The sequence below is a fragment of the Phocoena sinus genome, chromosome 2 (assembly GCF_008692025.1).
Source record: "Phocoena sinus isolate mPhoSin1 chromosome 2, mPhoSin1.pri, whole genome shotgun sequence".
In the NCBI taxonomy this organism is placed as follows: domain Eukaryota; kingdom Metazoa; phylum Chordata; class Mammalia; order Artiodactyla; family Phocoenidae; genus Phocoena; species Phocoena sinus.
Genome location: NC_045764.1, coordinates 99,926,539 through 99,948,784, shown reverse-complemented (window position 1 = coordinate 99,948,784; position 22,246 = coordinate 99,926,539). Strand labels below are relative to the sequence as shown.

Genomic DNA, 22,246 nt, shown 5'->3' with positions numbered 1-22,246 from the left:
AGCTCCTCACGTGCTCCCCAGCACTCAACACCTGCCCATCTGTAGCACTTACCGTGCGTGTTCATTCTAATTGCCTGCTTGCTTCTGAGAAGCCCCTTCAAAACTGCAAGCTCTTGAGACTGGGGACCCTGTCTTACTTACTGTAACATTCTAGCGCTCAGCACAGTGTGTGGCACATCATAGGAACTTGTATTCGTCTGCTTTAGCTGCCATAGCAAAATACCACAGGCTGTGTGGCTTAAATAACAGACATTTATTTTCTCACAGTTCTGGAGTCTGGAAGCCAAGATCAAGGGGCTGGCAGGGAGGGTATTAAGGCCTCTCTCCACGGTTTGCAGGTGACTGCCATCTTTACATGGTCATCCCTCTGTGCACCTGTGTGCCCCTGGTGTGTCCTAATCTCTTCTTATAAGAACACCAATCAGATTGCATTAGGGCACACCCTAATGGCCTCACTTAAACTTAATCACCTCTTAAAGGTCCCATCTCTCTCTCTTTTTTTTTACTCTTTGGCTGCACTGTGCGGCATGTGGGATCTTAGTTCCCCAACCAGGGATCCAACCCGCACGCCCTGCAGTGGAAGCGTGGAGTCTTAACCACTGGGCTGCCAGGGAAGTCCCTAAAGGTCCCATCTCTAAATACAATCCCATTCTGAGGGTACTGGGTGCGGGGGTCAGGGCTTCAACATATGAATTTAGAGGAACATAATTCAGTCCATTACATTACTCCATACATATGTTTTATTGTGAAATACTTGACATGTTTGTAGATGAATAAGAAGATAACATTTATATTCTGGCATCCTACTTTCTGGGTGCTAGTCAACTCCTTACTGGCCAGAGATAGGAACGGAGGCAGTCTGGTATCTTACAGGAGGTGCCAGGCTTGGGGTCAGAGCCCCAGGTCCACGTCCTGGCTCTGCCAGTTCCCAGCTATGTGACCTTAACCACCCCCAGTGTCAGTCCCCTCATCTGGAAAATTGGGTTAATAACACCTACTGCAGTACAGTTGTGAGACTAGATGAGATCATGCATGTGGGTGTGTCTCGAATAATACGTGTCATGAAGTAGACATCGGAAAATGCTGGTTCGACCTGTCAATTGAAAGGTATGTTAGAAATAAGAAGTATTGCAATTTAGCTGTGAGGGAGGGCACAGATACTGACAAAACTCCGGAAGTTACTGAGTTTTAAACAGGGTTTCGGTGATCTCACCATGGTTATTCATACACACTGCTACTCCAGCCTCAGATTTATTTCAGCTCAATTAAGATGAGTGGTTTACTAATATTTTTTCATTTGAAAAAGAAATGACATTATTTATGTGTAAAGCAATTATTTATAACCAACAGCTTCCAGATTTCACTAAGTAATTTCAATTCTTGCTCTAAAATTCTAGTAGCTGATCACACTGTGGTGTTGCCTAATTGCTGTTTGCACTGAGAGTTATGTTACTCGAGCTTTAAAATACGTCCTTACATAAAATATCATGATGCCTCCATGTAATGACCATGATAACTTCAGTGAGATGTTTTATAAATGGACCTTGAAATGTCGTAGGAATATAAATTCTCCGTGTAGGAGGTAGAAAGAGCATTTTCACTGATGCACAAACGGCAGACTATGAGAGCACGGACAGAGGCTGGTGAATCTTTAGGACCCTTCAAGAGCCAGTGGCCCAGAGTCAGAGCCCTCATTGCTTGTCTGAGCAACAGTCATGAACCAAATTTTCACTTGATCTGCATCTCATCGCCCGTCTCTGAGGATGTTAGAAATGATGGTCTTTGGTTGTTCACTAATCTGCCTTTTACTCTCTTTTTCCAGGGCAAGTTGTTTGCTTTCTTTGTTGCTCCATCCTACTTCAGTTATGCTTCTCTCCTGGTCTCATCACCGTGCCCTCCTTTTCCTTTTTCCTTCTGCCTCATTTCTGGATTCTCTTCCAATAAGCCTGCAGCCTCCATCTGTCCTCATTGACCTTTCTTCTGTCTCCTGACCTGCCCCCGTGTCTGGACATTCTGCCATGATCTGTTCTCTCTCATTCTCTCTCTCTGTCTCTGTCTCTGTCTCTCTCTCTCTCCTGTCCTGTTGCTGCCTCTTCCCCTTCTCCCTCCAAATCCTCCTGTAGAATGAGCAGAGGTGTGAGGTCCCTCAGCGACACATTCCTATTAACCTTCAGGGAGACCTGGGAGAGGGTCTTGGATTTGCGGCACCTACTTCTGCACAGAGACTGCTAGTGGACGTAGCAGCAGCATCCTCGTAAGCATCACTACAATAAAACCTTCCTGAAATCATCTCCTGGGCTCGGCAGAGCCTAGACCTGAGGAGGAAGCTTCACAGCCCCAATAAGGAGCTTGATCAAGTGAATGAGAAGGGAGCTTTGGTTGGAATGGAGCTGGGTTTGATTTGAAAACATTTTTACTTCAACTTTTATCCTGGTCGAGTAGCTTTAGGACGCTTGCAGATTTGACTTCGGTTTTAAAAGGTTCACGAGTACTTAAAAAATCTTTATTCCATTTATAGAGACAGTTACACTGGATTTCATTTAGTAAGCAATCTGATTTATTTTTATTGTTTTGTTGACAGATCTCGATTCACTTATTAATTCACCTTATTAGTTGTTCTGGTCCATCCTTTGAGACTGTGGTTGAGTGGATGGTCCATGTGAGGACAGAATCGAGTTAGAGGGTCTTAGGGTCCGGGTTGGACCCAGATGAGCATTAACCATGGCATTACTGAAAACAGTGGATATCTGTGGTTGGGTAATGATGATCCAGCCAGCAATCTGATTTATTTTGAGACCGTACTCCCAAAGGAAAGCAGGTCCAGCCTGACCTCCTGTCTGTTTGAGGGAACATAAGTTGTGAAATCTCCTCCTTGCTCCTTGCTGACAGCACTCCATCTTGTTTACCTCTCCCCACCCAGCTCCTAACCTCCATGTTTCTTTTTTTTTTTGCGGTACGCGGGCCTCTCATTGTTGTGGCCTCTCCCGTTGCGGAGCACAGGCTCCGGACGCGCAGGCTCAGCGGCCATGGCTCACGGGCCCAGCTGCTCAGCGGCATGCGGGATCTTCCCGGACCGGGGCACGAACCCGTGTCCCCTGCATCGGCAGGCGGACTCTCAGCCACCAGGGAAGCCCCTCCATATATCTTTTTGCAACATGCATCTTGCGATTTTCTCAAACTCCCACGTGTAACCGTGCAGGTAACCTCTCTGCAGAATCACCCAGCCACAGTTTTTCTTTGTCAGAAAAACCACTTTGCCTTTGATCAAGATGAAGCATCTATCCCACTCTGCGGTTACACAGCCAGTTATTTATGGGTATCAGTTTTCCTTCCCAAAGTTCCGGAGCCAGAGGACTCTCCAGGAAGGCGGATCCAGGAGAGTTCAGGTTTCACGGCCCTGCAAATCGGTGGTTATGCCATTTGTCTTCCTTCCTTTCCCTGGTTTCTGCTCCAGCCTGCCTGTAGCCTACGTGGCTCCTCTCTTGCCCTCTCTTCCTGTCTGCTGAACCGTCTCCGGCGTGCTGCCAGGGTCTGCGTCTCTCTTCCCTTTCTCTGGCCTGCCGCAGGACGAGCAGAAGTGAAAGAACCCTCAGCCAAATCCATGGGCCTTTTTAATGAGTTTTGGAGGTCGATATATAATAACATTGAATATAAGTAATACACATACTCAGCGACTAATAAGAGTAGATGTAGGGTTGGTTTGTCTTGAAAAAATTCTGGACATTTTAGGCATCGACTCTCCACCATCTGCACCCACCATCCTTTCCAGCTTTATCTCGCACTCGGCTCCCCTGCACAGACTCTGTGCCTCAAGGCGCTCTGTTTCTGAATACTCCGTGCTGCTTGTCAGACCACCTGCCCGTGGTATGTGTCTGCTTCTTCTCCATCCAACTCTTGCCCATTGGTGAGGCGGAACCCCCATCCCGTCTCTTTCAAGGTGTTACCTCCTTGATCAATCTGCCTTCTCATCCTCCTCTGAGTCTAGAACTCTTTGTATTTCTCCTTGGTGCTTAATCACACCCAGTGTCTCCAATGAGGACGGATGCTCCTTATGACCAGGGATGAACTTTTAGCCAGCAGCTGTGGCAGCCGCAGCTGCAAAAACATAACATTTACACAGGGCTTTAGCATCTGTAAAGCCCTCTCATCTATGTTATCTCCTCTGCTTTTCAGAACTGCACTGTGATGTTGGTATTATTACAATTATTGTCATTTTGTATGCAGATCTTTAGAAGCCTCTGTCCCAGCTTAGTGATTTATTGCAAAGGAGAGCCTTTAACCGTGAATTATTAAAAAGAGATGGTTTGGGGGACTTCCCTGGTGGTCCAGTGGTTAAGAATCCATGCTTCCACTGTAGGGGGCGCGGGTTTGATCCCTGGTTGGGCAACTAAGATCCTGCGTGCCACATGGTGCAGCCGGAAAAAAAAAAAAAAAAAAAAGGAAAATCAGCACTTAAAATATTTTAAAAAAGAAGAGAGAGATGTTTTATAGCAAGAAAAATTTCATTTTTCAATGGGTTATAAGTAACCAATCAATCACACTTAAGAAGTTAAACATATAGACATTTAATTATAATGAAACACTTCCTTGATAAACTCATGTGAAGATAAGAAAGCTTCAGTCACTAAAACTGTGGGAGCTTACGAAAATTTCACCTACAAAGTTGGCCATTTAATGAACCATGTTCGTATTTTTTTTTTTTTTTCGGTACGCGGGCCTCTCACTGTTGTGGCCTCTCCCGTTGCGGAGCACAGGCTCCGGACGCGCAGGCTCAGCGGCCATGGCTCACGGGCCCAGCCGCTCCGCGGCATGTGGGATCTTCCCGGACCGGGGCACGAACCCGTGTCCCCTGCATCTGCAGGCGGACTCTCAACCACTGCACCACCAGGGAAGTCCCGTATTTTTTAAACTCTGATTTATTTATTGCATATTTGCCTCTAACATGTAACAACTTTTAGTACTGAATTCTTTTTCCAGACTGTTTTTTAGAGCAGTTTTAGGTTCACATTAAAATCAAAGGGAAGATACCGAGATTTCTCTTTAACCCCCTGCCCTCCCGCATGTACAGCCTCCTCCCCACCTGTCAGCATCCCCCGCTGGAGGGGGACATTTGCTGCAATTGACGAACCTACACTGACACAGCATGGTCACCCAGAATCCACAGATTACATTCGTTCACCCTTGCTGGTGTACATGTTGTGGGTTTGGACACATGTATAATGAGACCATCATATCCACCATTATAGTATCATACAGAATAATTTCTCTGCCCTAAGAATCCTCTGTGCTTTTTATGATTGTCAATTTGCCTCTAACAGTTAACAGCTTTTTTTTTTAATTTTATTTTTATGTAATTTTTTTTTTTTGCGGTACGTGGGTCTCTCACTGCTGTGGCCTCTCCTGTTGCGGAGCACAGGCTCTGGACGCGCAGGCTCAGCGGCCATGGCTCACGGGCCCAGCCGCTCCGCGGCACGTGGGATCTTCCCGGACCGGGGCACGAACCCGTGTCCCCTGCATCAGCAGGCGGACTCTCAACCACTGCGCCACCAGGGAAGCCCCTTTTATATAATTTTTAAAGGTTACTTTCCATTTACAGTTATACAAAATATTGGCTGTATTTCCCACGTTGTATTGTTATAATACATCCTTGAGCCTATCTTATACTCAATCAACTCTAATTTAGATATTTAAATTCGAGAAGTATTTGTTTGACTAGCAAACATTACTAATTTGTAAACCTCATTTAATATTTCCTTTGAGTAATCATTTACATGTATTGTCCTAGTGTCTTTGTCTTTGTAATCCAGGAAGAATCTGACTTTCTTCATTTAGAACTAATCTTCAAGATTGGATTGTAAAACAAAATTTCTTTCCCAAATGATAATAGCTCATAATTATTGACAGCTTATTATGTGTCAGATGCTTTCTATGTATTATTTCTAACCCCTTCAGGAGTCTTTGAGAAAGGTTATTTATTGCCTCTGTTTTATGCGTGATAAAAATTGGATTTAGTTTAACTTTCTTAAGCTGAGTACCCACAGCTAGTAAGTGTTGGATCAGGGATTCAAACTCTGCATTCCACCATATCATGTGGCCTCCCTGGATGTAATCTTATTGTATGACATCATGCTGTCATGCTATTTTAGAAAGATGGGTGATACAGAGAAACTCGATGATCCCTTTAAATTATCTCAGAATTCCATGACAGGGTAGAAGTGGGCTTGAGAAGGCATTTGGTATATTCCAGAGATATAACCTCTTTGCATCACTTCAGATTTCAAAAAGGGCAGAGCCTCAGTAGATGAGAGTGGCATGTAGGACCTTTAACATTTTCCCTCGTGGCAAGCAAGTCTCCGTTATTTGTTTCTCCTCCCCACTCCCCCACCCCCAAAAATCTGAGAAATAAAAATTAAGCCCACTTTTGCCCTTCTCTCCCCATCTAGTGCTGAATTGATCTTGTGCAAAGAACATAATGAAGGGGGCAAAAGAGTGCGGTTGAGTCTGGTGTCTGATTTATGGGTATTACTCCCTCTCCCTCCACAGTTTGTGGGTCGGTTTCTGAAAATGAAAGCAACCGTCTCAGATCTGTCTTCCAGAACACAGATTATTAGACTGGACAAAACAGATACTATAAGAGTTAAGTAATATTTGTACGTGTCCATGGTGAAGACCACGGGCTTTTCTACTCCGGTGATTCTCAACCCTGGCTACACATTAGGATCACTTGGAAGCTTTAAAGAAATCCCAATGCTCAGTCTCAGGTGGTGTGTCAAAAGACCACTACAGCTGCCTCCTCCTGCCCAGTGGTAGGGCCATGGAAAGCATTGCTGATGAAGAAGCAAAATGACAGGGGCGGGTGAAATGTGCCGAGGGGCCCCCCCCATTGGTCAAAAGCCATGAATGGCACAGAGAAGCCGTAATAGCAAAGCAAGAAGCTGACTACCTCTGTCTCATGTCTGTGCGTGAGAACTTTTACAGTGGGCTTCAATATGTTTTCCCACGTGGTATCCATTTCCCCTCTGTCTGGTCATAGTACCCACTTTTCCTTTGCGGACCCACCTCTTACTTTCTCACTTTATGTGGTAAGGATGAGGCTGATCTCCTGGATCTTGAGTTTTGAGCAACATCTGTAAAGCATTTAGCTCGGTGTCTGGTACGTAGTACATGCTAAATAAATGTTAGTTTCCTTTATTAAGATTGGAGAGCTTGTACCACGCCAATCTTTTACCACCCCTACACATCAGAAATATAAGTGGTTCCGTCTTCTTTTAGATTACGTAGCAAAATCATGGCAGCAATTGAAACCAAGACCCTGATTCTCAGCCCTTTGGAGGAGCTTACTTGCAGGACAGGCCAGCAGGAGTCCATTCAGCATTCGTGGATTTCACACAGACGTTGAGGTTTCTCTCTCACACATTGTTTATGTTGCTAGTGGTCCTTAGATTCGAATACTGCTGGATTATCAAGTGGAACTATTGAGGTGGTATCAGGACTTTGACCTGGTTTTTTATCCTGTCATGTTTTATAAACTCAGGGTGCCCAGAAGGCATGCATGAAATTTACTGTGGAATAAGCATTTAAAGAGTGAGCCTAATGTGTGTGCATAGTCTAAAGCCCGTACTAATTTTATAAAACCTATTCTGAACTGCTTTACTCCATACCTTTGGGGGAGAAAATTGTTAATAAATAACTGAATGAAAATTTTTTTTTTCTTGAAGAGCACAGTTACTTGGTTACTTGAACTTAGAGAACACAACAATATTTTAAGAAGCGATGGAAACAAATAGAATTGGAATATGACAAGAATAAGACTTCTCAGCTTATCCACTTTTTTGGTGATGAGAGCTAAGGGCTTTCAGAATCTTTTAGGATTCATATGACCAAGAACATTGCATTTCATTCTGTTGGCAAGGCAGTTTTTTGGGTGTTTTTGTTGTTGTTGTTTGTTTCTTTGTGTAGTTAGCTATGAAAGTTTCCAGGAATCCTTTCCTGAACTTCCGGAATATTAGTCTTTTTTTGCCTATTTTCTTTAGTCTATGGCCCTGACTATACTGTCAGCCCCTCAAAAGCAGGGATTGTGTCTTATTCACATTGTTTGCTTGCAATACATAGTAAGTGAACAAATAAATGAATTCATAGGAAAAACAATGATGGTGATCTAGTTATAGTCTAGATTTGTCTTGTTGTGGCTCTAAGTCTATTGCTTTCTTTTCCTTTTTCAGTTTTTAAAATAGAAAAGTAATGCTTGTCAACTCTAATGCTTTACTGGGAAGTAAGATAATAGACACAGGATATCCATGTGGAAATATATGTGATATGAGTGTAAACTCCACTAGAAGTGAAGGAATAAAGCACTCCCTTTGGGCTCTCGCTTTACAGACAGCCCAAAACATTGAAATGATATCAGTATTGAATTGAATGTGACATTGAATTTCCCATGTGGTCTGAGGGAACAGAGGCGTGAAGTATTCAGTCATGTGACCACTCAAACTCAGATTTAGGCATATGATCTAAGTCTTATTCATAAAATATATACTTTTTTTGTTCCAAGACATAGGACCTACCACTCTGTCTATTGGTCAAAAGCCAGGATTTAAATTTCTGTTGAACTAAGTAAGACCTTGGAGAAATCAGGCTGTGAATCAGAGACGGGTCATTGTAAGGGCTTTCCTTCCATCTGCCCCATGTGGAATGTTTTCCAGTTCACTTTTCTGGGTCATATGGGTAAAGGCAGGGCAGTATCCTGCAGATAAAGCCAAAACCTCTGCCAAGCAGTGATGAGAAGAAAGAGGGGAACTGAGTTTTCCATTCAAGGCTACAGGCTCACAATTCAATCAGCAGCTCAGCGTATAGAGTGACAGGTATATTTTCATAAGCAAGAGTTCTGGATCATGTGAAAAGTAGGTAGTAGATCCAAAAGAAATATTTAAAAAAACACATGAAGTTAAACTCAAGGATATTTATTGCAGTTTATAAAACAACAAAGACAAAGGAAAAACAAAGGAAATACCCAAATGTCCAGTAAAAGGGGATTGAGTAAAATGAATCGTTGTGTACTCTTGTACATATATCCATAAAAATGGATATGTAGCCACTTAAAAGAATGCTGTAAACATACACAAACTAACAAAGAGCGATGACCGAGAAATATTGGGAAATTGGCCGCCTAGAGGGGCAGATAGGGAGGGTGGGTGGGAGACGCAAGAGGGAGGTGATATGGGGATATATGTATACCTGATTCACTTTGTTATAATGCAGAAACTAACACACCATTCTAAAGCAATTATACACCAATAAAGATGTTAAAAAATAATAAAAGGGAAAAAAATAAAAGGAAATAGAAAAAAAAAGACAAACAAACTGTAGAACAATTATGTCTGGTTATCACTACATGTGTATATTCATATATCCCCACATATAACAATGGTAACCTCTGGGAGTACCAATATGAGATTTTTTTTACTTTCACATTGTACAATTCCATACTGTTTGACTATGTCACAGTGAACATGCACAGGATGGCCAACGTTGAAAACTTCTTTCCCCCAGTGCATGGAAAAAAGTGCACCGGCTGAATAATCATTCTGTATGAGCACCAGTGTGTGGCCTAGTCCATTGATGGGGAAGATGGTGGTGGCCCTTGGAAAGGGTAAGGAGGGGAATAAAGTGAATGGAGTTAACACATCTTCTGTTTTTCACACCTGTGCCAAAATTTGCAAAGATAAAATAAAATTTATTTGCCTTATTTTTATGTTCTGTAAAGGCTTAGAACAAAAGAACAGTTTCTTTCTGAGAAGTGAAACTGAATTTTCATTTCACCATGAAATGAAATGTTAGTCCGATATGTCCTTGGAAAGCGAAGTCAGAGTCTTGAATCAAACTCTGCCTACAGCTAGCATTGTGACCTCAAATTGTGTCATTTAATTGGTAATCTCTCAGTTTCCCCACGTGTTAAATTTGATAGTATTAATCCTTACCATCACATTCCTGAGTAGGGTGTTGTGAAGCTTAGTAAGATCATGTTAGCAAAATGCTTTGAGCTCTTTAGATAAAAGACGCAATATAAACACAAAGTCTCATTAAGGTAATTATACAGCAATTTTTTCATAGTTCAGGTTTACATCCTGAACTAAATGTTGTAGTGATGAAGGTCATTTTATGGGGGCCGGAAAGGAGATTAGCTTTCAAAATCTGAAAATAAAATTCCTAACACATGCTGAAGACAGATACAGTAGAATCACTAGTTCTTAGAAGAGGAGGACTTTGTTTTGAATCAAAACTAGAAAGTTAAAAAAAAAAAAATTAGTTGTTTCTATGTTTAACTGGAACCATCATTTGAAAAGCAAAAGGATCACTTCTCCTATCCCCTGAAAGAAGAAAATAAAATGAAACTCTTCAAGAATATTGCTGGTTTTGTATCATTCATAGGACTGTAAAGTGGTGAGACATGTCTGGCCCACTGTGTGCAGGGAAGGTTGACTTATTTATGCTGGGCAGAGTTTCTTCCCATGGCTGTGTACCAGTTGCTCCTACGATGGAGCAGGGGAAGTACACCCTCTACCTACCTGGTCCTTCGTCTCCAGCTCTCCTGAGAACCCATCATGTTTGCCGAAGTGTCCCCACCCTTTGGCACCATGGGTGCTTGCTAACACTATAACCCAAGACATGGGCAGTCAATTTCAGTCCCCAAGATTTGGAAGTGCCGACCCTGGAAGTCAGTAACCCCAGAAGAAGGTAAGCTTGAAAGCAAGAGTGCATGTTTTTGGTTGCAGGGGGGGAAAGAGAGAAATCTATTTAGATGATCAGAATTGAAATTTCTCTTTACTTAATAGGCGCTTTTAATTTGCTCATTTTTTACGGGCTGAACTATGAAAGAAGAATTTTTGATGAAAGGTCATGGTTTGGTACATGACAAGTTGGTTCAGGTGTCTTCCAATTGTAACCTGCAGAGCTGCTGATCTCAAATTGTTAAAATCATACCATCTGAATTTTATATATCTATATAAAATCTGAATATGTTGATTTAATTATGTTGAACAAAACTAAGGATTAGCACCTTGTTTTGTTTTGTTTTTAATTTACTTAGTAAAGGAAGGTTTAAAAATAGTCTTCCTCTAGATAGGTTATTTTTATCATAAGGACTTTGGAGTATATATGTGACAATTTGTATTTTTGAAATGAAGATTTTACACAGTTCTTTAAAGATGGGTTGCTGTAATAAAATGCTGCATCAATATCAGGAAAAATTTCATCTGTATTATTTAGCCAAGGTAGGTGAAAACACTTTGCATCTAATCCTTAATGTGGACATTGTTTAAATAATACCCTTTGCATTTAATATCGAATATGGACATTAAGATGTGAGAGGTTTTGGATTTCTTCATTCCTACAAGAACTGTCCCTCTTTCTTATCAAACAAGTTTTGTGGTAATGAGGTAAATACTTCCTAATTTTATATTCAAATTAGAGAAATTACCTAGGAAAGATAAGTTATGTAAAATAATTTCAGCCTTGAGGGAGATATTGACATTTTTTTGCTCTTCTGTTTCTTTCTATCTGCTGGTGCTTGCTTAGTTGACGTCATAATCCCTGTTTTTCTGGTTTGTTCTAATCTTTTAGATGGACTTCTTAGTTTGCCCTTGAGAATCTCTGTGTTTAGATTGGGGATCACCAATCATTCCAAATGGAGTTGGTACTAAACTATGAGGAAAGTTGTTAATAAAGCAAATGAGAAAATTCTTTAGTTATAATTGCTTAGTGCGAACTGATAATTAAAACAGAAAAAGCTAAAGTTTCTCATACAGGATAAATGAGTCAAATAATTTAAATTTGCAAGCTATGTTTTGTGAGCTAAGCATTTCTTAAAGAGATACATACACATGTATTCCCATTTACTCAGAATTCGTATGATTTCATCTTAGGACAAAATCAGAAACAGTTTTAGAAAAAGTCTGTCCAAATTCACAACGTGTTATATCATTTTGATTTAGGACAACAAAGATTTTCTTTTTAGGAACAGGAAGGAGTATTGTTCATTCCCCTTCCCTACGACCATCTCAGCACCAATAACCTAGAATAGATGAAGGATAGGCATTGGAATGCAGGGTAAATCCAAATTTTATTTCTAATTCAAACACTAATTTGCTATATGGCCCTGAGTATGTTTTATAACCATTGTTTGCTTTAGTGGTTCTTCCTTTAAGGACATAAAGTGTGTCCTATCTCATCAAAATGATGCAAGAATGCTGTTTACAGTGTGATGACTATCTCTAGTAGATGTAGATGAAATACGCATCAGAAATTAAGGTTGTTGGGCTTCCCTGGTGGCGCAGTGGTTGAGAGTCCGCCTGCCGATGCAGGGGACACAGGTTCGTGCCCCGGTCCGGGAAGATCCCGCATGCCGCAGAGCGGCTGAGCCCGTGAGCCATGGCCGCTGAGCCTGCGTGTCCGGAGCCTGTGCTCCGCAACGGGAGAGGCCACAGCAGTGAGAGGCCCGCATACCGCAAAAAAAAAAAAAAAAAGAAATTAAGGTTGTTTACTTATTGGAATCACTTGCAAAACATTGATTAATTTCTTTTTCTATGTATCAATAAATTTCGGTCTCTGAAGGGGACTTAATAAATTTCCCGAGGTACAAGGAGCAAACACTCAGCTCAATCTGTAGTTGAGATTTTCCAACAGCAATTGTCAAGGTAAAATACTTTGTTTTGGAGAAAAGATGTTCAATAGCATATCCTAGTTAAATGAAAGTACTCCAAGAAGTGAATGCACCTTGTAATTCTCACAGCCCCTGTATTTCTCAGAATGCCAGTAATCAAAATGCAGCTGTGATTTCTATAACCTCCAGATTTTAAACTTCTCTAAAGTAGATGGAGGATTCTGCATTGTCTCCTTTATGGCAGGAAATTACAAAAGCTTTTGTTGGTACTGCCAGAATCTGAGGGCCTATAGCTTCCAGCAGTGGCACCTGGGTTTGTTTTCTTTCTCTCTCTTTGGGAATGTGGGGTGGGGGCTGGTGAGAGCTGGTGGAGGGTAGTAAATTCTTTTCCAGCATTCAATAGTTAAAACATTTTTTCATGTATTAGCCATCCAGAAACTCTACTAATAAAGACCTGTCCCCTTTGAGTGCTGGAATAGTCCCCAAATTAGATGTTTTATTTTCTCCTTAGACTGTACTTACTCCTCCAGGTATAAGTGATATACCTGGATCTGAGACTATCTTTAATTTCAAATAGATTATTTCTCAGTCCCTGTGGTACCATCCATTAGCTCATCTTATAGTTGGGTCATTGACTTTAGTGCCATATTTTGTTGTGGTAGTAAAAGTAATAGTAGTAGGATTGATGGTAATAAAAGTACTAACAACCATTTACTGAGGGCTCTATGAAATACTTTAAATATTTCATCTTGTTTAATCCTCACAAAACTCTTGGGGAATCTCTGTTATCTCCATTTTGCAGATGAAGGACCTACCCAAATGGATGGATAGTAACCTTTCTGAGTCCAAGGTCTGTACTTTTCTCATTCTATGTGAGAAAAAAATCATACCTGGTATTGTCTTTGCAGCTTATAATCCTGTTTAGTCTTCAATATGAATTCTCCATCCATAACTGCTTTATCACAAGCAGTTTTGCTGGGAGAGGTTGGAATGCAGTGCCAAATAATGAGCAGAAATAATTTAATCCTAGGGAACTGAATGCATATCTAGGTTTTTCCAAGTTTTGTCCGTGGGCGAAGCAAGAATTGGTGTGAGCCACGGATACTTTAGTATCGCTAGAGGGTTTTCCCAACCAGATGTAAAGAAAAGTAGAAAATTAGGCTTCCTAGTCTATAGGTTGAACTCCAGTGAGAAAGTTGTTCTAGCTCTCCATTTTTTTTCCTCTATAAAATGAGGATTGAAATGACTACTAATAGGGCTAAGGAAGATCATAGCACTAACTAGACACCAGGGACATAGCTAAAATTTGGGATCCCCATTTTTATGGTAGATCTCTGGTCTTCCTGAATATGCCTTTAACGTGAGACTGTAATCCCCATTCACCCCAAGAAAGCTCTTTAACATACCCCAAAGCCACCTAAGAAGCTTATTGATACTATTATTACAAGCAGTGTGTGAGAAAATTCAGAGTAACAATGCAGATGGATCTGCTGGTTGAGGGCCCCAGGTTAAGGTGGTGGGGATGCCTGAAGCTAGGGTGGATAAAAATCACCTGCACCCAATGAGCTAAGAGCAACCACAAGTTTGTTTTCTATATCTGTGAGTCTATTTTTTTTGTTTTGTTTTGTTTTTTTGCGTACGCGGGCCTCCCTCTCACTGCCGTGGCCCCTCCCGCCGCGGAGCACAGGCTCCGGACGCACAGGCCCAGCGGCCATGGCTCACGGGCCCAGCCGCTCTGCGTCATGAGGGATCCTCCCGGACCGGGGCACGAACCCCCGTCCCCCGCATCGGCAGGCGGACCCCCCAACCCCTGCGCCACCAGGGAAGCCCCTGTTTCTGTTTTGTATGTACATTCATTTGTATTATTTTTTAGATTCCGTGCATAAGTGATACCATATAGTATTTGTCTTTTTCTGTCTGACTTGTTTCACTAAGCATAGTATTCTCTAAGTCCATCCACACTGCTGCAAATGGCAATGTTTCATTCTTTTTTATGGCTGAGCAATATTCTCTTGTGTGTATAATACATCTTCTTAGTCTAATTGTCTGTTAATGGGCACTTAGGTTGCTTCCACAGCTTGGCTATTATAAACAGTGCTGCTGGGCTTTCCTGGTGGTGCAGTGGTTAAGAACCCGCCTGCTAATGCAGGGGATATGGGTTCAAGCCCTGGTCTGGGAAGATCCTACATGCCGCAGAGCAACTAAGCCCGTGCGCCACAACTACTGAGCCTGCGCTCTAGAGCCTGTGAACTACAACTACTGAGCCTGAGTGCCACAACTACTGAAGCCCACGCTCCTAGAGCCCGTGTTCCTCAACAAGAGAAGCCAGCGCAATGAGAATCCCGCACACCGCAACGAAGAGTAGCCCCTGCTCGCCACAACTAGAGAGAGCCTGTGTGCAGCAACAAAGACCCAACACAGCCAAAAATAATAAAGAGTAAATAAAATTAAACAAAAAAACAGTGCTGCCTATAAACATTGGGGTGCATGTATCTTTTAGAATTAGTGTTTTCATTTTTTCTGGATATATACTCAGAAATGGTATTGCTGTATCATCTGGTGGTTCTATTTTTAGTTTTTTAAGGAGCCTCCATACACACATGTGGTTACCAAAGGGGTGAAGGAAGGCGGGAGGGACAAATAAGGGGTATGGGATTAACAGATACAAGCTACTACTTATAAAATAGATAAGCAACAAGGATATATTGTATAGCACAGGAAATTATACCCGCTACCTTGTAATAATCTATAATAGAATATATTCTGCAAAAATACTGAATCACTATGTTGTACACCTGAACTAACAGAGTGTTGTAAATCAACCATAGTTCAGTTAAAAAAAGGAAAGAGTAAAGCGGTCGTGCAGAAAGGGAACTCCTAATTGGTACCTAAAAGCATGGCCAGAAGCAGCAAAGTGGGAGCTGAGAATAGTTTGGGGATCTAAGAGGCAAGGAAGGGTGAGGAAGGACAACAGGTCTGGAGGAAACAGGTAAGCCGTTCCAGACAATTACCTGATGCAGGTGCTGTCCACAGCTGGATGTCAGGTGCTCAGTGCATTGTGGCTTGTGGGAGAACCATTTTGCGAATAAAAGGCAGAGGTGAGGTGGTGAGGAGGGCTGGCCAAACAAGTTTCTCCCTGATCAACTTATTTTCATGACTTGGCGAATGAAATTCAATCTCCTGAGCAAGGCTCTGCGCAAGGGCCTTTTCCACCTGGCCCTTGCCTGTCTCTTCCACAGGTGCCACGTCTTCTAGTCACGTTGAAACATGTGCCACCTACTGAGCACGTATGTTATTTTATGTATAGTGTGCCTTCTGGTTTGTCAGGTTAAATCTTATTCATTCCTCAAGTATCAAGTATTATTTCCCCTGAAAAGTAGCCCGTCCCTGAGGACTGCCCCCGCCCTCCACGGCCCTTTAGGACCACCTTAATTCCCTTAGTACCCTCCTTTTAACGCTTACACATTCCAGGGATTTATTTACTTCTTCATTTCCCCTATGGGATATTGGACTCCTTGAAGGCAAGGACTTGTCTTAGTTATCTTTGTATCACAAGATTCCGTAGGTGCTTAATCAGGATTTTGACTGGGTTATTGTTTCGATGACAGGATACACGTTACTTGTGAAGTCGATACACTGATCCTGCATTGAATTAAAGATGAGTGTAAGTCACTTACCTTCCAAGGTATGTTCAGCCACCAGACCCTTAAACATTTCAGTGGCTGGTTGAATGGCAGCTGTAGAGATTTGCATCTTTTAAATCAAACACAGATGGCAAGTTAAGGGAGAGACAAAAAGGATAATTTGCAGAAGTGAAAGATCTTCTTCCCTTTGTCAGCTAAAGTAGGATCATTTTCATTCTTTTAATTGTGGTGCTTTACAGGTATTTGGGATGTGCGTTCAGTCAGGTGATGAGAAATGTAGACTTGGTAGTGTAGGTCAGACACTGCAGCAGCCATTACTCTTTATTTACTAGCTGCGTCCAAGAAAGGGAGCATTGTTGGTCATGTGTCAGGGAAGGGAACCCTAAGCGCTTTCGTCATGAGACAAGGAGGGGCTCACGTTTGCGTGGTGTCCTTGGGGTGCGCACAAGCAGTCGGATGATTCAAAAGGTTCAACCAACAATGACTTGTTCCAGAAAAAGCACAGATGTGACAGAGACAGGTGTCTGGGGATCAAGGACCACACATTACGTGTTCAACTCTTTTCTGAACACTTCTTGGAAAATATTCAGATTTTCGTGATTTCTGTATATTTATGTTGAGGTTCAAACGTTCAGGAAGCAAGAGAGCAGTTATTCCTTCTTACATCATCGCCCTGGTGTCAGGCTCTTACGGTACTTTACTTAACATCCTGGGCTGCTTGATTCCTCCTCCTCGGACAAGCAGGGACTCACAGGAGTAATACTCCACAGGCCTGCCCTGGTCAGAGGGTGTGGAGCCTCCTGTCCACACTGGCAGAGCTTCGAGCCGAAGGTCAGGCGCCAGCAGTGGGGTCCCGCAGGACCTCCAGGTACAGAGTGAAACCAGGTTGACATTCTAAAACAGAACTGCAAGAAGACAAGGAAAGTTGGAAGCCAGTTGAGGAGACCATTCACGCAGAGCATTCAGGGAGGAGCTGGACTTGGTCCTCACAGGGCCAAGCCTGGAGCAATTCCTGAGCTCAGGAGCAGGCGGGTGGCTATTTATCTGATTTCTCATACTTGTTGGTCAAAGCGTAATGAGAATAATTAAACAGACAGTAGAAGCAGTTTTCAGTGAGGGTTTTATTATTAATGAAGGCTCTGCTTTGAAGTAAGGTGGTACCTCAGGGAGATGGTCTGGAAGGAGTCCAGGCTGGAGGGACTGACCTGGTGGTGGGGCTGTAGACAGTGTTCAGCATGGTGTGGCACAACTGGGTTTGACTGTGGCTTGTGTCATTATCCAAGGGGCTCCTGTCTAGAAGGGGGAGAGGAATAACGGCAGGTGGGCAGTGGTGCTATTTAAGTTGGAGTGGGGCATGGGCTGTGGAGGAAGGTCCCTCGGTGTGTTGACACAGGGTGATTTTTCTATTTTCTGCGGGAGCCCAGGTGTTGACTGGAGGTGGGAGAGCAGGGCTGTGCTTCATGGAGATGCAAGCTGTCGTTGGAGACAGGAGGCTTCATAAGTGTGTATACCTGTGTTCCTAGCCAGGTTGCCTAGAGAAATAAACAGGATACCTACAGAAATTATGCATAGAAAGAAAGACTAGAAGAAAATCCACTGAGATAGTGTGATATCTCTGAATAGGGTGACTGTGACTGCCTGTTTCTCCTTCTACTCATAGATATTTTCTAAATCTTCAATATAAGCAAATTCTACCTTGATAATGAAGAATAAAACAGTACATTTTGAAAAGGGTAGTTGGGAGGGATCTTAAATTTGACTGGCTTCACAGTTTTGCTTCATTTTTATTAACTTACTGATTGAAAGGATAAGATGCTTGGGTAGTTCAAAACAATAGACGATTCAAAGTTTGTAGTGGACCAAAGTCACAAACCATGGGAATACTCGTTTTGTTCAATTCCTATGTGGAAGTTGATTGAATCCATGTCAAGGAGCCACCTGTCCTTTGGGGCAGATTATGTCAGAAAGTAAATAATCCATTAACAAATGATTGCACAGGATACAGGACAAGCTTTGGGACGGAGGCATGTACACTAGTGAATGTAGGCATTAGAAACATAGCATATTTAGAGGTACATGTGCCTTGGGGGTGCTAAACATTTTGATTGTACTTTACCCGTAAGAATTTTGTTCCCTTGTGCCTTGCACGCTCTGAGGCACTGTGAATACTTATATCTCTGTTGTCAATGTGCCAAAAAAGCAAAGGTTCCATTAGTGTAGCTCTGCCTTCAGCTGATTCCTTGTACACCCTGCCATACACCTGCCGAGGTCAGCTGTGATGAGGAAGCTAAACCTTTCTGACAGGGTAAACACAGTCGCAATAGCCTTTGAGGTTGGTGTACCTCTGCTCTGAGTGCCCTTCATTTCCTACCACTTCCTGGCAAACCACGTTCATGGCGTCTGTGTGCACACTCTTGTTACTTAAGTATTAATTACGTTTTATGCTATTACTGAAGTTTCAGGTGTGAGCTCTAGGAGAACAAGGATGACATCTTAAGCTTCTAGTGATTGAGGAGTGATGACTGTTACCATGTACTGGAAACAGTCCAGAAGAATACTGGAAAAAAGATACCAGATGTACAGCTACAATATGTGCCGGTCACTTATTGAACTGGAGTTTTCGTAGCCACCTGGTTGCCTCTAATATCACTGGATTGCTTTTTGTGACAGAGTTTAAATTAAACACTGGTGCCTGAAATTCTCCCCCACACGTACCCAGTGGTCTTTCATTGGGCGTCTCCAGGGAAGCTTTTAATTTTATTGGATTGCTGCGCTTACCACTGGTTTAATGGAGCAATAACAATTTTGATTTTTTTTAAATTGAAAGGATTATATAAGAAAACTACTACAGGGGTGTGGTGGTGGTGGGACGAATTGGGAGATTGGGATTGACATATGTACACTAATATGTATAAAATAGATAGCTAATAACTTGCTGTATTAAAAAAAATAAATTTTTTTAAAAAAGAAAACTACTACAATAAACAAAGAGACAATGATAAAAATCTTCCATAATCCAACCACCTCAACTCTTTCCATAGAGATAGGTCTTTTTAAATGACCAAGTTTATTTATTTAATATTTTGTATACTTCCTTATCTACATAAAATTATTTTGAACTTTTTATATTTATATACAGTATTATTAATTATAGCTTTATAATTTTAATGGATGATAATATTTTATCATGTAGATAAACCATAATACCAAATCCCTTGTTAGATATTTAAATTGTTTCCAAGTTGAAACAAATAGAAAATATTGTGGTTAACATCTTTCTTCACATAGATTTTCACTTCCATTAAATGCTTTCTTTAATGTAAATTCATAGAAGTATTAGTAAAAAGATATGAATATCTTGTTACTGCCACAGTTCTTTCCCCAGAATTACACTAACATATACTACCAATTCATAGAAAATGGTAACTCACAGGGTCTTTTTTAAAAAACAGCTTTATTGAGAGGTAATAACAGGCCATACGATGCCCCTATTTAAAGTATACAATTCAACAGTTTTTAGTATATTCACAGAGATGTGCAACTATCACCACAATCAGTTTCAGAGCATTTCATCATTCCCCCAAAACCCAATACTCGTTACCAGTCACTCTCGCCACAATTCCCTTCAGCCCTAGCTTACCACTAATTTACTTTCTGCCTGTGTAGATTTTCCTGCCTGGAAATTTTATATAAATGAGATCATTCAACATGTGGTCTTTGTAGCTGGCCTCTTTCACTTAGCATAATGTTTCCAAGATTTACCCTTTTGATTGCCAAATAACAGTCATTGTATAAATGTAACACGTTTTGTTTATCTATTCATAAGTAGGGGACGTTTGGGTTATTTTCTACCTTTTAGCTATTATTAATAATGCTGTTATGAACACTTTGTACATAACAAGTACATTTTGGACAAGTTTTTGTGTGGACATATGTTTTTATTTCTCTTGAATATATAGGAGTGGAATTGCTGGGTTATATTGTAATTCTTTATTTCACCTTTTGAGGAAATATCAGGCTGATGCACCATTTTACATTCCCACCAGCAATGTATGAGTATCAATATTTCCACATCGTTGCCAACACTTGTTATTATCTGTCTTTTTTATTATAGCTACCCAAGTGGATGTGAAAATGACATTTCACTGCGGTTTTGGTTTGCATTTCACAGGGCCCATTAACATTTTTTGGTATTTTAAATTACCTGTGTAGTGTTTAAAGCATTTTACAACATATACTAAAAATATATATATATATAATTTGTAGAGGGCATACACCATGCAGACACCATGGATAACGTACATAAATGAAACAGCTCATAGATTGGGAGGGAAATATCCCATCAGAAATACATAAAACTGAAAGCATTTCCGCTAAGATCAGGAAAATGACAAGGGTGCCCACTCTCACCACTATTATTCAACATACTTTTGGAAGTTTTAGCCATGGCAATCAGAGAAGAGAAAGAAACAAAAGGAAGCCAAAGTGGAAAAGAAAGAAAACTGTCACTGTTTGCAGATGACATGATATTATACATAGACAATCTTAAAGATACCACCAGAAAACTACTAGAGCTAATCAATGAATTTCGTAAAGTAGCAGGATACAAAATTAATGCACAGAAATCTCTTGCATTCCTATAAACTAACAACAAAAAATCAGAAAGAGAAATTAAGGAAACACTCCCATTTACCACTGCAACAAAAAAAAATAAAATACCTAGGAATAAACCTACCTAAGGAGTCAAAAGACCTGTATGCAGAAAGCTATAAGACACTGATGAAAGATATCAAAGACGATACAAACAGATGGAGAGATATACCATGTTCTTGGATTAGAAGAATCAACATTGTGAAAATGACTATACTACCCAAAGCAATCTACAAATTCAATGCAATCCCTATCAAATTACCAATGGTGTTTTTCACAGAACTAGAAAAAAAATTTTTACACTTTGTATGGAAACACAAAAGACCCAGAATAGCCAAAGCAATCTTGAGAAAGAAAAACAGAGCTGGAGGAATCAGGCTCCCTGACTTCAGACCATATTACAGAGCTACAGTAATCAAGACAGTATGGTACTGGCTCAAAAACAGAAATATAGTTCAATGGAACAAGATAGAAAGCACAGAGGTAAACCCATGCACATATGGTCACCTTATTTTTGATAAAGGAGTCAAGAGTATACAATGGAGAAAAGATAGCCTCTTCAATAAGTGGTGCTGGGAAAACTGGACAGCTACATGTAAAAGAATGAAGTTAGAACACTCCCTAACACCATACACAAAAATAAACTCAAAGTGGATTAAAGACCTAAATGTAAGCTGAGACATTATAAAACTCTTAGAGGAAAACATAGGCAGAACACCCTATAACATGAATCACAGCAAGATCCTTTCTGACCCACCTCCTAGCGTAATGGAAACAAAAACAAAAATAAACAAATGGGACCTAATGAAAATTGAAAGCTTTTGCACAGCAATGGAAACCATAAACAAGATGAAAAGACATCCCTCAGAATGGGAGAAAATATTTGCAAACAAAGCAACTGACAAGGGATTAATCTCCAAAATATACAAGCAGCTCATGCAGCTCAATATCAAAAAAATAAACAACCCAATCCAAAAATGGGCAGAAGACCTAGATAGACATTTCTCCAATGAAGAAATACAGATCGCCAACAAACACTTGAAAAGATGCTCACCATCACTAATCATTAGAGAAATGCAAATCAAAACCACAATGAGGTATCACCTCACACCTGTCAGAATGGCCATCATCAAAAAATCTGGAAACAGCAAATGCGGGAGAGGGTATGGAGAAAAGGGAAGTGGGCATGTAAATTGATACAGCCACTATGGAAAACAGTATGGAGATTCCTTAAAAAACTAAAAATAAAACTACCACATGACCCAGCAATCCCACTACTGGGCATATACCCTGA

At 41.1% G+C, this 22,246-nt stretch overlaps 1 protein-coding gene and 1 long non-coding RNA gene across 2 annotated transcripts in view; one reads left to right on the top strand and one right to left on the bottom strand.

Moving 5' to 3' along the window:
• Positions 1-22,246, top strand: part of FMN1 (formin 1) — a 406,404-nt gene that overhangs the window by 37,630 nt on the left and 346,528 nt on the right. The window lies entirely within an intron of this gene.
• LOC116749540 lies at positions 390-11,203 on the bottom strand. The gene is made up of 3 exons (XR_004348633.1): positions 11,193-11,203; positions 8,708-8,711; positions 390-455 (listed from the first exon to the last, which is right to left on the bottom strand). It is a non-coding gene; the product is annotated as an uncharacterized LOC116749540 (long non-coding RNA).